This window comes from Balearica regulorum, chromosome Z (assembly GCF_011004875.1).
Source record: "Balearica regulorum gibbericeps isolate bBalReg1 chromosome Z, bBalReg1.pri, whole genome shotgun sequence".
In the NCBI taxonomy this organism is placed as follows: domain Eukaryota; kingdom Metazoa; phylum Chordata; class Aves; order Gruiformes; family Gruidae; genus Balearica; species Balearica regulorum.
In genome coordinates, this window is record NC_046220.1 from 28872497 (window position 1) to 28885280 (window position 12784).

The following is a 12784-nucleotide window of genomic DNA, read 5'->3' on the forward strand; positions in this document are numbered from 1 at the left end:
TCTTTCATAACTCTCACATTTATCTTTAGATCAAGCAGAATCTAGGCTGTTTACCTAAAGATGAAAGCCATAAGGGGTCACTATTTGTATCATGCATTGTTATACTTGACATTCAATCACAGTTCACTGCTTATTTTTTCTTAAGCGATCTAAATCTGTGGTTCCTACATGTTATGACCATTGCAGCCTCTTCCTCTGTCACAGAGACATTGTAAACTTTACTTAGAGGCACACTGTGTCTCAGTTGAAGTAAAAAAGTGTTGCTACTAGTCAGCTCGGTGCTTTCTGGAAATTTTCTGCACTCTTGCCCCTTGCCTTCCCCCCCACCCCTCCCCCCCCGCCAATCACAGCTGTGTCCTAGCCAAGTGATGAGCAAAATGGCAAAAAAGCCTCAGTAGAGGGCCATAGTGAACACAATATATTAATTGTTCTCGTGACAGCAGGTCATTTATTTTCTGGGCTGCTTCAGTGTACACAGTAACTCACCTGCACGGAGGTGTTACTCTTGGCAAAATCTGTCTGCATGATACACATGCTTGATGCACCCACTCATGGTAGTCCTGTCCCTTCCTGGAAGCACTGAATATTCTCTAAAAGGGCTGTTTCCTGATCCTGAAGCATGTAGGATTTCCACTGTTGAAAAGGGTTGGAGGTTCGGGCTTTAAAATAAACAGTATTTCTTACCACTTTAATTACTTCTTAAAAATCTAGTGTATCTGTTTTAGAGATTTATGTTTATGACTGTCTCATCAGTTGCCATAAATGTAGTAATTTCCTCACACATGAATACTGTCTTGGCTTGTGTGGTTATTTACATTTTATAGTTATATGTTTGCCTGTTTTTGAAACTCTTGTGTTTTGCTTGCTTGCATGCTTCCTTGCAAAAGCATCAAGAATTCAATACGTTGCCTCAGTGGAGAAGTGTACTGTTTAGGACTTTACTGCACTCCTAAAAGATGATTTTCACAAACTGGGAAGAAAAAAAAAAGCAGAACAAAAATGAAGTCTCTGCAGTTTTTCTTGTGTTGTTAACATCCCTAAAAAAGGCTTGTTTTAGGAACAATAAAAATACAACAGTTAAATAAATCAGTTACAGAAATCCTTTTTTTTCCCCTCTCTGAAACTGAAACAATACAATGATTTTTTGTTTAGAACTGCCTGGGATGTTCACAAACTGTGAATTAAATCTCAAAGGCCTAGATTTTCAGTGTTACACACAGACCTAATTTACATTAAAACTCATGAGAGTAGATGCAACTGTACTTTGAAGATGCACAAAGTATAGTTTGTTATCAAATTTTACTGTAATCCTGGAATAGATGATGGTGTTAAAAGAGTAGTCAGTTTAATAACTAACTGGCTTTCAACATAAAAGTGAGTTAGAAATGCTTTCAAATACAGCCTGTGCCCATGAATCAGGTTGTCAAAAAGCACAGCTTTACAATTGGACTTTAAGAAATGTTTTTATCTTTCCTTACTCTGTGTCTTCAAAGGCACAGTGAGTGAAAGAGGGAAATGAAGAGCAGACCATATTGAGGTAACAATTGTATTTAAAGAAAATATTAACACTTCTTCATTTATAACACTTGTTATTTGTTATTATTGTTAAATATTTGGAGGTGTTACCTGTCAACAATGAAATACAATACAGAAAAAGAATTTTTGATCAGTAACCTTTTGTTGAGAAATAGAAGTTTAACAAAAGAAAGTATGAAGTGTATCATATCCAATAAGGTGCAGCCAGAAAATAGAGCCTGAAAGAGGGCAGAAAATTTCATAATAGGGCCTGTCTAGACAGTACACCACAACGCATATGTACTTTAAATGAGGGGCTTTATGGAGATAAACTAGCGAGAATGTCCTCCACTTTTACATTGTGTTCTTGTAGGGCCCTGATAACAAGTGAATGTCGCAAACACCCGTCTTGACATGGACAGGGATGGGCTGATGATGACCAGGGGGTGTTGAACAAGAATGGAGCTTGCAGAGGCAGCATAACGTCTTGTGAGACCACTCCTCTGTTCCTGAAACACGTAAACAATGACCATCTGGGCCCTGTGCACCATGTGGCTGTGATCACCACTCATTTGGTCAGCCCTGAAGGCGGGGGGGCAGTGAGACCCCCCAGGACCCCCACAACCACCGACTCATTTCTAGAACGTTTCTGGACGTTCCTGAGCACATACTGCACCTGCTCAATGATGACAGACCCCCGCCTATGGGGCGGGCACATGGCGTTATAAAAAGTGGAAACATAAGTTTTCGGCGTGCGCCCACCACCTGAAGACTACAGCTACAAGCACAGAACATCGCTGGATCCAAGGGTGGTGATATCTTTTCTCTCTCTCTCTCTCTCTCTCTTTTCTTTCTCTCTTTTTCTCCCATCTATCACTCTGTCTCTAACTTAATTTTCAGCCCATTAGGGTAATACTGTCACACGTTTTGCTAAACCCTTACCTTTCATAGGTCTGCTAAGTTTTGAGCGTTGTTGTGACTTTGGCCAAGCCTCTATCTTTTGTAGTTCCACTGAGTTTTAAGTAAATTTATGATTGGTTTGAACCTTTGAAGTAAATTGTCGTTACTCCTGATTACCATGCAGAGAATTAAAAAGTTAACCTCACCCTCACCCCCTGAGTGGCTTGGGACAGTTCTTTCACTAGATGATCATATTACAGCTGAAAAGAACCTATAATTGCCATAACTAATACCTACAAAAAATTCAGTCTTAAATTGCATGATTAAGTGCTGTAATACTATACTAATTTGTTATGGGAAGTAATTTATTATAGTGAGTTTCTTTTTATATGTCAGCCCTTTTTATAATTAACAGCTTTTCCAATATGAAAGTTTCAAGAGTGGCTTTGGGTACTTTTCTCACCCTCTTTTAAATACAGGTTCATTACAGACAAATTTAAAGTGAGGCTGATGACAGATGACATCATTGCTAAATTAGATTCTTAGAGTCATAACAGCCATCTTTTCCACCTACAGTAGATTAGCAGAGTACTTACAAAATGGGGGAAAAAAAGAACACATTCAAAATATACTGGTTTATGTATAATTTTATTCCAAAAAAGTACCTCACAGAAAGGTTTTAAAATTGCAATGTCTTTGTAATCTTTTAGTGTCAGGGGAAAATACCAGTCCATGTATTTGAATGTAGTACTTTTTGATAGAAAATGAAGCTGTCAACCTTTTAGCAATTATCTGCAACATTGAAATTAATATTGTAATGCCTACTTCTTCCTATGTAAGAGATCATGTAGCAGAAGACATTTAGGAGGAAAGTGAGAGAATCTCTTACATAACTTTACTCTGTGGCTGGGCGCAAAGCAAAAGTATATTGACTGTAAGTGATGTAGTAGAACTGTTTTTCAGATCATACTTCACACTCATTCACAATTTCAATTTTACATCTTTATTTTGTCAGATGAATGTCTGCCTCTGATAAACTTCTGAGTAATGTCAGATTCTAATGTATATCATTAATGATGCAAATTTCAAAATATATTTTTAAAACATGATTAGAAGTTTGTATTTCCTAATGAAAGCTTGGCTAACAAAAAAAGGAAAAAATAACATCCTAAAAAATAATTTATTCCTACAATATAAGCCAATATAATGCACCATCAATAGTTGCTAACATACAGACTTGAAACATCTTTTTTGGGTTGGTATGAGAGGCAAATCCCCACTGTTGTTGCCTCTTTTGCCTGCAGGAAAGCTGAGTAGGTGGTGTTGAAGCTTATGTCTTTGGTCCTCCTTCTTCTTTCTCCACCTCCATGCATCATTCACTCTCCCTTCTTCAACATGGTGTGCATATTGCATACCTCATTTACCAGCTTTTCCCTTCTCTGATTGCCTCAGAGGTCTGGGACCAGGTTCCTTGTGCCTTTCTCTGACAGAGAAGCCACAGAGGTCAATAAACAGCAACCTGCTCCTGAGTTCTGAGGGGCTCAGAAGAAGAAGATGCTGGTGGTACTACAGGTGGCATTGGTAAAGAAGGGACCTCAAAGAGAAGAGCTACATACTATGTGTCCTCATCCGAGGTGCCTGACATCCTCAGTATGTGGAGCCAAGTCACACCTGGGGGACAAAGAGATGCAGAAGGCTAAGAAAGAAGCATGTTGAGTATACAGAATTGCCTGGGTACTGTAATGCCTGTTATGACACAGTCTGTATTAGTCGTGTTTTCTGCTTACAAGCCTGGTAACTGTTGTTATGCAGTGGTGGCCTGCCTTCATGGTTCAGCTTATTTAGAAAAGTGGAGCAAAGCCTGAAAGGAAGAGCTGTTAAAACTAGCCCACAATCAACTCTAGAGAAATCTAAATTTACATTTTAAGTTATAAAGGTAGCACTTGCCTTTTTGTCATGCTTTAATAGCATTAACACTGATTTTTCCCCAAATGTTTTTTTTTTGCTGGACCAGTATAACATAAGAAGGAAATCCCATGTGAGTGAAATTCAGTCTGGATGGAAAAAGGACCCCTTCTGGATAGCTCATCTCAGTGCCCAGCATTATCTCAGTGAGATGTTTCTCCTTGCTTCTCTGGCAAAGGACTGTCCATAATGTTCCTGAATATTTAATGTATCTCAAAAGTATCATGAGGCTTATCTTCTATGAAAGCATGAGGCAATGACTGTAATGAAAGATAAAATGAAAAATAGGTGTACAAAGATACAGCTATCAGTCTGCATTTCTTTTGCCTTGAATCCTTTTTCCCAACTGCAGTCACAGAACTTTTTGCATATAGGGGACATGCATGAACTTGAACGAATGTATCCAGTCAGAATTAAATCCCTAAGCAAATCTCATCAAACCTTCCTTCTTTTCTGACCTTCCATTCCTCCATTCCTGTCTTCCCTCTCTCTTCTGCCCTTAAAACCTCTCCCTTCTGCTGAGGAGCCGAGCGCTATCAAGTGTTAACTGTGTCCAGGCAGTGGCTCAATTGCTGGTAGCACAGGGGTAGTTTTCTTACTCATGCCAAGTGGGATCACAGGATGTGCTATGGTAACTGCACTGAACTCATGGGCAGGAGAGAGCTTCCTCTCTACAGGGCAGGCTAAGGACTGCCAATATAAGCAAGGTACAAATATGGGAAAAGGCATCCTCTTCTGGAGGGAGTCCTTGCAGGTGGGGAATACAGGAACTAAGGACAATTAACACAAGATAAAAGAATGGAAGGACTTTTTTGAGAGTAGTATGGCTAAAATTTATGAAGGGAATATAGGGCAGGGCAGGAAGTCTAGGATTGAGGGGAAAATACTTAGTAGGGCAGGGATGAGATCTAGATGTTACAGTGGAAGGGTGGTGGAGGTTAAGTAGTATGGACTCCTGCAGCTAAAGACTCAGGGTTACAATGTATTGATTTAGGGTAGGTCATTGTACCACTTGTATGTACACGGGAAAAGAAGGACGTTTTGAAGTGTATGTCTGATCTCAAAACTGATAACTTCTGTGTTGGACTATTCTCCATTTAAATCCAGAGCAATATCCAATTGCCAGTAGGTGAGTTAAATGCAAAGTCTCTGTAGTTTTCCTGCAGATTAGTTTTCTAAAACTGTTAATTAGTATTTTGTAACAGGAGTTCCTTGTTTGCTGTTTTCTCCTTTTCAGAAACATGCAATAAATATACAAGAAAAGACAAAAGCCTTAACAGTTCCTCTAATACATTTCAACCGGTTCCCATCCTTTCCTGCAGTCTGTCCAACCGTTGTTTTCTGTGTTGAACATGTGGCCTTTTTTTTCTGTAGAATTAGAAAAAGGTTTTTGTATGAATTGTCATAAGTCACAATTTTCAAGGGAGTTTCTTCAGATTTAAAATACGCTGTTTCTAGCTTCTAGTAGACAGCTATTACAACATAAAGTTAAATTCAAAAAAATTACTAATTCCTGCAGTTTCAACTTCCCAGAATTATAAGCTTGAATGCCAGAAATCAAGTTTTGAAAACAAATTTCTCAGTCACCGGCCTCCAGATTCAATAAGACTTTTGATGACCTATTGCCCTAGAAAATCTGATCTAATAGTTTATGACTAAGCTAGCATTTGATAATTCTCCCTTTTTAAAAAAAATCCCATTGTACTTTTAATACCTAAATGCTCCATGCTTCTGTGCAAGTGCCCTGGACTGAATAGAGCAGTTGTGTATCCTTGCGTATCAAGTCTTTTCTTCATTTGCTTCCAGTGTTATGGTAGTTGATCTTTGCAGCTAGATTCAAAATACTTTTCTGTGATCATTTTTTTCATACTGCTGGCATTTAATTGAAATACTTCATTGTTTGTTTCTTGCTGTTTTTCTTTGTTATATAAACTGAATGTGCTACTTTGTGTAGCAGTGCTTTGTTGTAGCTGTTGAAGTTTAAAGACATGAATGAGGCTGGTAGTCAGAGGTAAGGATTTTGGCACAGACGCATACAGTTCACGTGTGTTCTTCTTACTGGTTAATGTCAATGTGAACACTTGCTAACTTGATAAGGAGAGCTTTCAGTTAAATTCATCAGGGGGTGGGAGGTGGGGGGTGTATGGTGTTGTGACTTAACACCAAATTAGAAGTGTGGAGGCTAAGTGGACTTGGATAATTCAGTCACAGATAGGTGCGCAGTGCTACTAATTAAATGACTTCCCTGTCTTATGGGATGGCATGGGCCAGGGCAGGATGAGGCAGGCCAAGGAGGCAGTGCAGTGCATCATTTGAGGCAGGACTGGGTGTCCCCTCTGTTCCATCTCAGGTGCTTGTGACATGTCCCCATTCTCCCTCTGGACTGTGTCTTGAGGTGTTTTCCAGGTGTCTTCCTGGGGTGACGGACAACTTCAGTCAGGAGATAGGGTAGACGATACGCAATCTTGATTGGTGTATTCAGATTTCTGCAAGCACCTAACCACTGGCTGGCACTAGTGCTGCCATTGCCAGCCTGCACCCTCAGAGGTTCTCCACATAACACTACAACACATTCACTGCTTTCACAGTGAATAATGGATTGCTGTTTAGGAAGGAGAGGGAGGGAAGACGAGGAGAGAGTTTCATGCTCTGTGTGAAGGAGCTAAGTATCTTCACATCACTCCAGTTTGAAACTGAAGGCATGTCTGCTTAGGGTGTCTGGGTCAAGCTTAGAGGGGGACGTAATACCAAAAATGTGGTTGGGATCTGTTACAGACCACCTAGGAGGAAGTGCAGAAGCAACTAACCCAACTCTGCTAATCCTCTTTGTTCTCGTGGCAGATTTAGCTATCCAGACATCTGTCAGAATGACAACTCTTTGCACAAGCAATCCACGAAGTTCCTAAACTGTATTACTGGCGGTTTCCTAATGGAAATGCTAGAGGGACAAAAAATGGGTCATCCTCTGCCTGACACTGCACACTAGCAGGGAAGAGTTGGTGGCAAAAGTAGCCATAAAAGGCAGCTTGTGTTGCCATAATGAGATGATTGAATTTCAGTTTCAGAGGAAGGCAAGCAGTAGAATTAGGACTTCAAAAGAGCAGACTTTAGGTTGCTTAGGAAATTGCTAGGCAAAGTCTTTCCTTTAGGAAGCTGTCCTAAGAGGAAGAGTGGTCAGATCAGATTGATTGTACTTACTGAAAGCTCGAGAAGGAACAACTATATTGTACAGGAAGACTGGGAATTTTGACAGAAAGCCTGCTTGACTGAGTTAAGAACTTCTTAATTAACTGAAATGCAAAAAAGATGTGGGAAAATAGACAGCCAAGTAGGGAAGATCACAAAAGCACTTGGGAACAAAATCAGGAAAGCCAACTGAACAAGAAATGACTAGCGAAGTAAAGAGGATTCTACAAATACCCTAATCATGAAAGGTGGTTCAGAGAAAACTGATCTGGTTTTAAACATGGAGACCACTTTATGATGGACAACAAAAAACCACTGAAGTACCCAATGCCATTTTTGCCAAAGACTTCAGGGGCAACCTTGCTCTTGATTTCTGCGTGCATTACCAATGTTTGGGAAGGAGAGTGACAGCTAACAGTTAGGAAACAACAGATCTTTTATAGAAGTTAAATGTATTGGGACCAGGTAGGATGCAGGTGAGGTTGCTGACAGAGTAATCTGATGTGTCTATGAAGTCATTGTCCACCATTGAATAAAAGTTAGGGAAATCACAGGAGGTCCCTGACAAATGGAAAAAAAGCTATTGCTATACCCATCTTTAGGAAAAATGAAAAAGGAAGATATTGGGCCTATAGGCCACTTAGCCTCATCTTAGTTTCTAGAAGGGTTATGGAGCATGTCTTCATGTAATCCATTTCTACACATGTGAAAGACAAGAAGGTAATCATGAGCATTCAACACATATGCTAAGGTTAAATCATGCTTGACCAACTTGGTTGCCATCAGTAATGAAACATCTGAGCAGAAAGCAATGGATGTCATATGCCTTGATGTTAGCGAAGTTGTTGGCACCATCTTTCACAGCATTCTCATTTGAAAGTATGACCTGGATGAGCAGAATGTCGTATGTGATAAAAATGGGCTGTAGCACCCAGTTCAAAGGTAATAACCAATACAGTAATACCTGATTAGCAGCTGGCAACAAGCTGAGTCAGAAGTCAGTGCTGGGGCAAATACTGTTAGCAGCAGCAGCAGTATATATCAGAGAATCATAGAATGGTTTGGGTTAGAAGAGACCTTAAAGATCATCTAGTTCCAACCCCCCTGCCATGGGGAGGCACATCCTCCACTAGTCCAGGTTGCCCAAAGCTCCATCCAACCTGGCCTTGAACACTTCCATCTACAGCCTCTCTGGGCAATCTGTTCCACTGTCTCACCACACTCACAGTAAAGATTTTTTTTTTCCTTATATCTAATGTAAATCTACCCTCTTTTAGTTTAAAATGACTACCATTCAAGCACCACTTCCTCTTAGCTCAAGATCGGTGCATCCTGAAGAGCAGGAAATCAAGCAAAGGAGGCAGGAGACCTGTGTGAATGAGCAAGGAGCTCCTGGAAAAACTCAAAGGGAAGAAAGAAGTTTACAATATGTGGAAAACGGGACTGGCCACTTGGAAGGAATATAGGAATGTAGTCAGAGTATGAAGGGATGTAATAAGGAAGGTTATCCTACTTGGAATTAAATCTGGCAAGGAATGTCAAAGACAACAAGAAGGGCTTTTTCAAGTACATCAGCAGCAAAAGGAAGACTAGCGAAAATGTACAGAGGATACAGAGAAGGTGGAGTTACTGAATGCCTTCGTTGCTTTGGTCTTTACTGCTAAGGCCAGCCCTCAGGAATCCCAGACCCTGGAGGCAGGAGAGAAAGTCTGGAGAAAGGAAGACCTTTCCTTGGTTGAGGAAAATAGGGTTTTAGAGAACATTTAGCCAAACTCAACACCCACAAATCCATGGGCCCTGATGAGATGCACCCACAAGTGCTCAGGGAGCTGGCAGATATTGCTAGATCGCTCTCCATCATTTTTGAAAGATCATGGAGAACAGGAGAGGTGCCTGAGGACTGGAGGTAAGCCAACATCACTCTGCTCTCCAAAAAGGTCAAGAAGGAGGACCCAGGAAACTACCTGCCAGTCAGCCTCACCTCTATCCCTGGAAAGGTGATGGAACAGCTCATTCTGTGGGTCATCAATAAGCATGTGGAAGAAAAGAAGGTTATTGGAGGTCATCAGCATGGATTCAATGAGGGGAAATCATGCTGACCAATCTGATAGCCTTCCATGATGGCACGACTGTCTGGGTGGATGAAGGGAGAGCAGTGGACATTGTCTACCTTGACTTCATGAGGCTTTTGACACTGTCTCTCATAACATCCTGTCCTGGTTTCAGCTGAGAGGGTTAATTTTCTTCACAGTAGCTAGTATGGGGCTGTGGTGAGTTGACCCTGGCTGAGGGCCAGGTGCCCACCAGAGCCGCTCTATCACTCCCCTCTTTCATTAGACAGGGGAGAAAAAGTACAATGAAAAAAAAACTTACGGGTCGAGATAAGGACAGGGAGAGATCATTCTCTAATTATCATCACGAACAAACCAGACCGAACTTAGAGAGGGAATTCATCTTATTTATTACTAAGCAAAACAGAGTAGAGGAATGAGAAATAAAACCAAATCTTAAAAACACCTCTCCCCACCCCTCCCATCTTCCCGGGCCCAACTTCACTCCCGGCTTCAACCTCCGCCCCCCTCAGCGGCACAGGGGGACGGGGAGTGGGGGTTACGGTCAGTTCATCACGCGGTGTTTCTGCCGCTTCTTCATCCTCAGGGGGAGGACTCATTGTTCCCCCGCTCCAGCGTGGGGTCCCTCTCACGGGAGACAGTCCTTCACGGCCTTCTCCAACGTGAGTCTCCTCCATGGGGTGCAGACCTTCAGGAGCAAACTGCTACAACATGGGTCCCCCATGGGGTCACAAGTCCTGCCAGCAAACCTGCTCTGGCGTGGGCTCCTCTCTCCATGGATCCACAGGTCCTGCCAGGAGCTTGCTCCAGTGCGGGCTTCCCACGGGGCCACAGCCTCCTTCAGGTGTCTCCACCTGCTCTGGCGTGGGGTCCTCCACGGGCTGCAGGTGGAATCGCTACACCCCCTCATCCTCCCTCCATGGGCTGCAGGGGGACAGCCTGCTTCACCATGGTCTTCACCACGGGCTGCAGGGGGATCTCTGCTCCGGCGCCTGGAGCACCTCCTCCCACTCCTTCTTCACTGACCTTGGTGTATGCAGATGTTCTTACATCTTCTCACTCCTCTCTCTGGCTGCAAAAGCGCTCTCTAACTGTTTTTCTCTTTCTTAAATATGTTATCACAGAGGTGCTGATTGGCTTGGCCTTGGCCAGCGGCGGGTCCGTCTTGGAGCCGGCTGGCATTGGCTCTGTCAGACACAGGGGAAGCTTCTAGCAGCTTCTCACAGAAGCCACCCCTGTAGCCCCCCCGCTACCAAAACCTTGCCACACAAAACCAACACAGGGGCTATGTTTTGGATTTGTGCTGGAAACAGTGTTGATAAGCTGCTAGAAGCATCCCCTGTGTCTAATAGAGCCAATGCCAGCCGGCTCCAAGGTGGACCTGCCGCTGGCCAAGGCCAAGCCAATCAGCGCCTCTGTGATAACATATTTAAGAAGGAAAACAAAACAGAGCTGTTGCAGCCGGAGAGAGCTGTGAGAAGATGTAAGAAACTCTGCAGACACCAAGGTCAGTGCAGAAGGAGGGGGAGGAGGTGCTCCAGGCGCCGGAGCAGAGATCCCCCTGCAGCCCATGGTGAAGACCATGGTGAAGCAGGCTGTCCCCCTGCAGCCCATGGAGGAAGGATGAGGGGGTGTAGAGATTCCACCTGTAGCCCATGGAAGTCCCCATGCCGGAGCAGGTGGAGGCACCTGAAGGAGGCTGTGGCCCGTGGGAAGCCCAGGCTAGAGCAAGTTCCTGGCAGGACCTGTGGACCCATGGAGAGAGGAGCCCACACCAGAGCAGGTTTGCTGGCAGGACTTGTGACCCCATGGGGGACCCATGTTGTAGCAGTCTGCTCCTGAAGGTCTGCACCCCATGGAAGGGACCCACGCTGGAGCAATTCATGAAGAACTGCACCCCATGGGAGAGACTCACATTGGAGAAGTTTGTGAAGGAATGTCTCCCATGAGAGGGACTCCATGCTGGAGCAGGGGAACGATGAGAGGAGTCCTCCCCCAAAGATGAGGAAGCAGCAGAAACAACGTGTGATGAACTGACCGTAACCCCCATTCCCTGTCCCCCTGTGCCACTGAGCGGGGAGCAGAGGTTAAAGCCAGGAGTGAAGTTAAGCCCGGGAAGATGGGAGGGATGGGGGGAGGTGCTTTAAGATTTGATTTCATTTCTCATTCCTCTACTCTGTTTTGCTTAGTAATAAATGAGATGAATTTCCTCTCTAAGGTCAGTCTGTTTTGCTCGTGACAATAATTAGTGAGTGATCTCTCCCTGTCCTTATCTCAACCCACAAGTGTTTTGTTATACTTTTTCTCCCCTGTCTAGTTAAGGAGGGGGAGTGATAGAGCGGCTCTGGTGGGCACCTGGCCCCCACGCGGGGTCAACCCACCACAATAATATAGAGGTGTTTTTGTTATGTGAACCTGTTGTTGTTGAACAGTGCTTAGACAGAATCAAGACCTTTTCTGCTTCTGACACCCCCCTGCCAGTGGGATGGCTGGGTGTGCACAAGAAGTTGGAAGGGGACACAGACAGGACAGGTGACCCAAACTAGCCAAAGAGGGTATTCCATACCATGTGACATCATGCTTAGTACAAAACGGGGGGCTAGTCGAGGAGGGGCAACACAGCCCCAGGATGTGTGGCTTGGGGATGGTCTGGCTTCGGGATGGGACTGAGCATGCAGTCTGAGTTGTACAGTCATTGGGTGAGAAACTGCATTGTGTATATTTGTATATTCTGTTAAGTACTGGTTTTGGGTTTTTTTGTTAAGGTTTTTTTTTCCCCATCTCCCTTTGCTATCCCAGTAAACTATCATTATCCCAACCCACGAGGTTGCTTTTTCCTTCCCATTCACCTCCCATCCCACCAGGGGAGAGGGGGTGAGTGAGCGAGCGGCTGTGAGGTGCTCAGCTGCCAGCTGGGGCTAAACCACGACAGTCCTTTTTTGGCGCCCAATGTGGGGCATGAAGGGTTGAGATAATGACACATCTACCCTGAGCGTGTAAAATAAAGTTGTTATAAGTATTTATTGTATTATTTTAAACAGCCAGTGGTCACAATGGTGTTTTATTTGGTCACGTGGCTGTGGTATCTAAACCCCTACTTGCTGTAGACGTTCCTTGCAATGCTGCTGTTTATCACCTCTGGGAGA

At 43.5% G+C, this 12784-nt stretch overlaps 1 long non-coding RNA gene across 1 annotated transcript; it reads right to left on the bottom strand.

Annotated features, from left to right (window-relative positions):
- Nucleotides 1–3738: 3738 nt before the first annotated feature.
- Nucleotides 3739–10949, bottom strand: LOC142599534 (uncharacterized). The gene is made up of 3 exons (XR_012833102.1): nt 10913–10949; nt 7357–9820; nt 3739–6756 (listed from the first exon to the last, which is right to left on the bottom strand). It is a non-coding gene; the product is annotated as an uncharacterized LOC142599534 (long non-coding RNA).
- Between the last annotated feature and the right edge of the window lie 1835 nt (nt 10950–12784).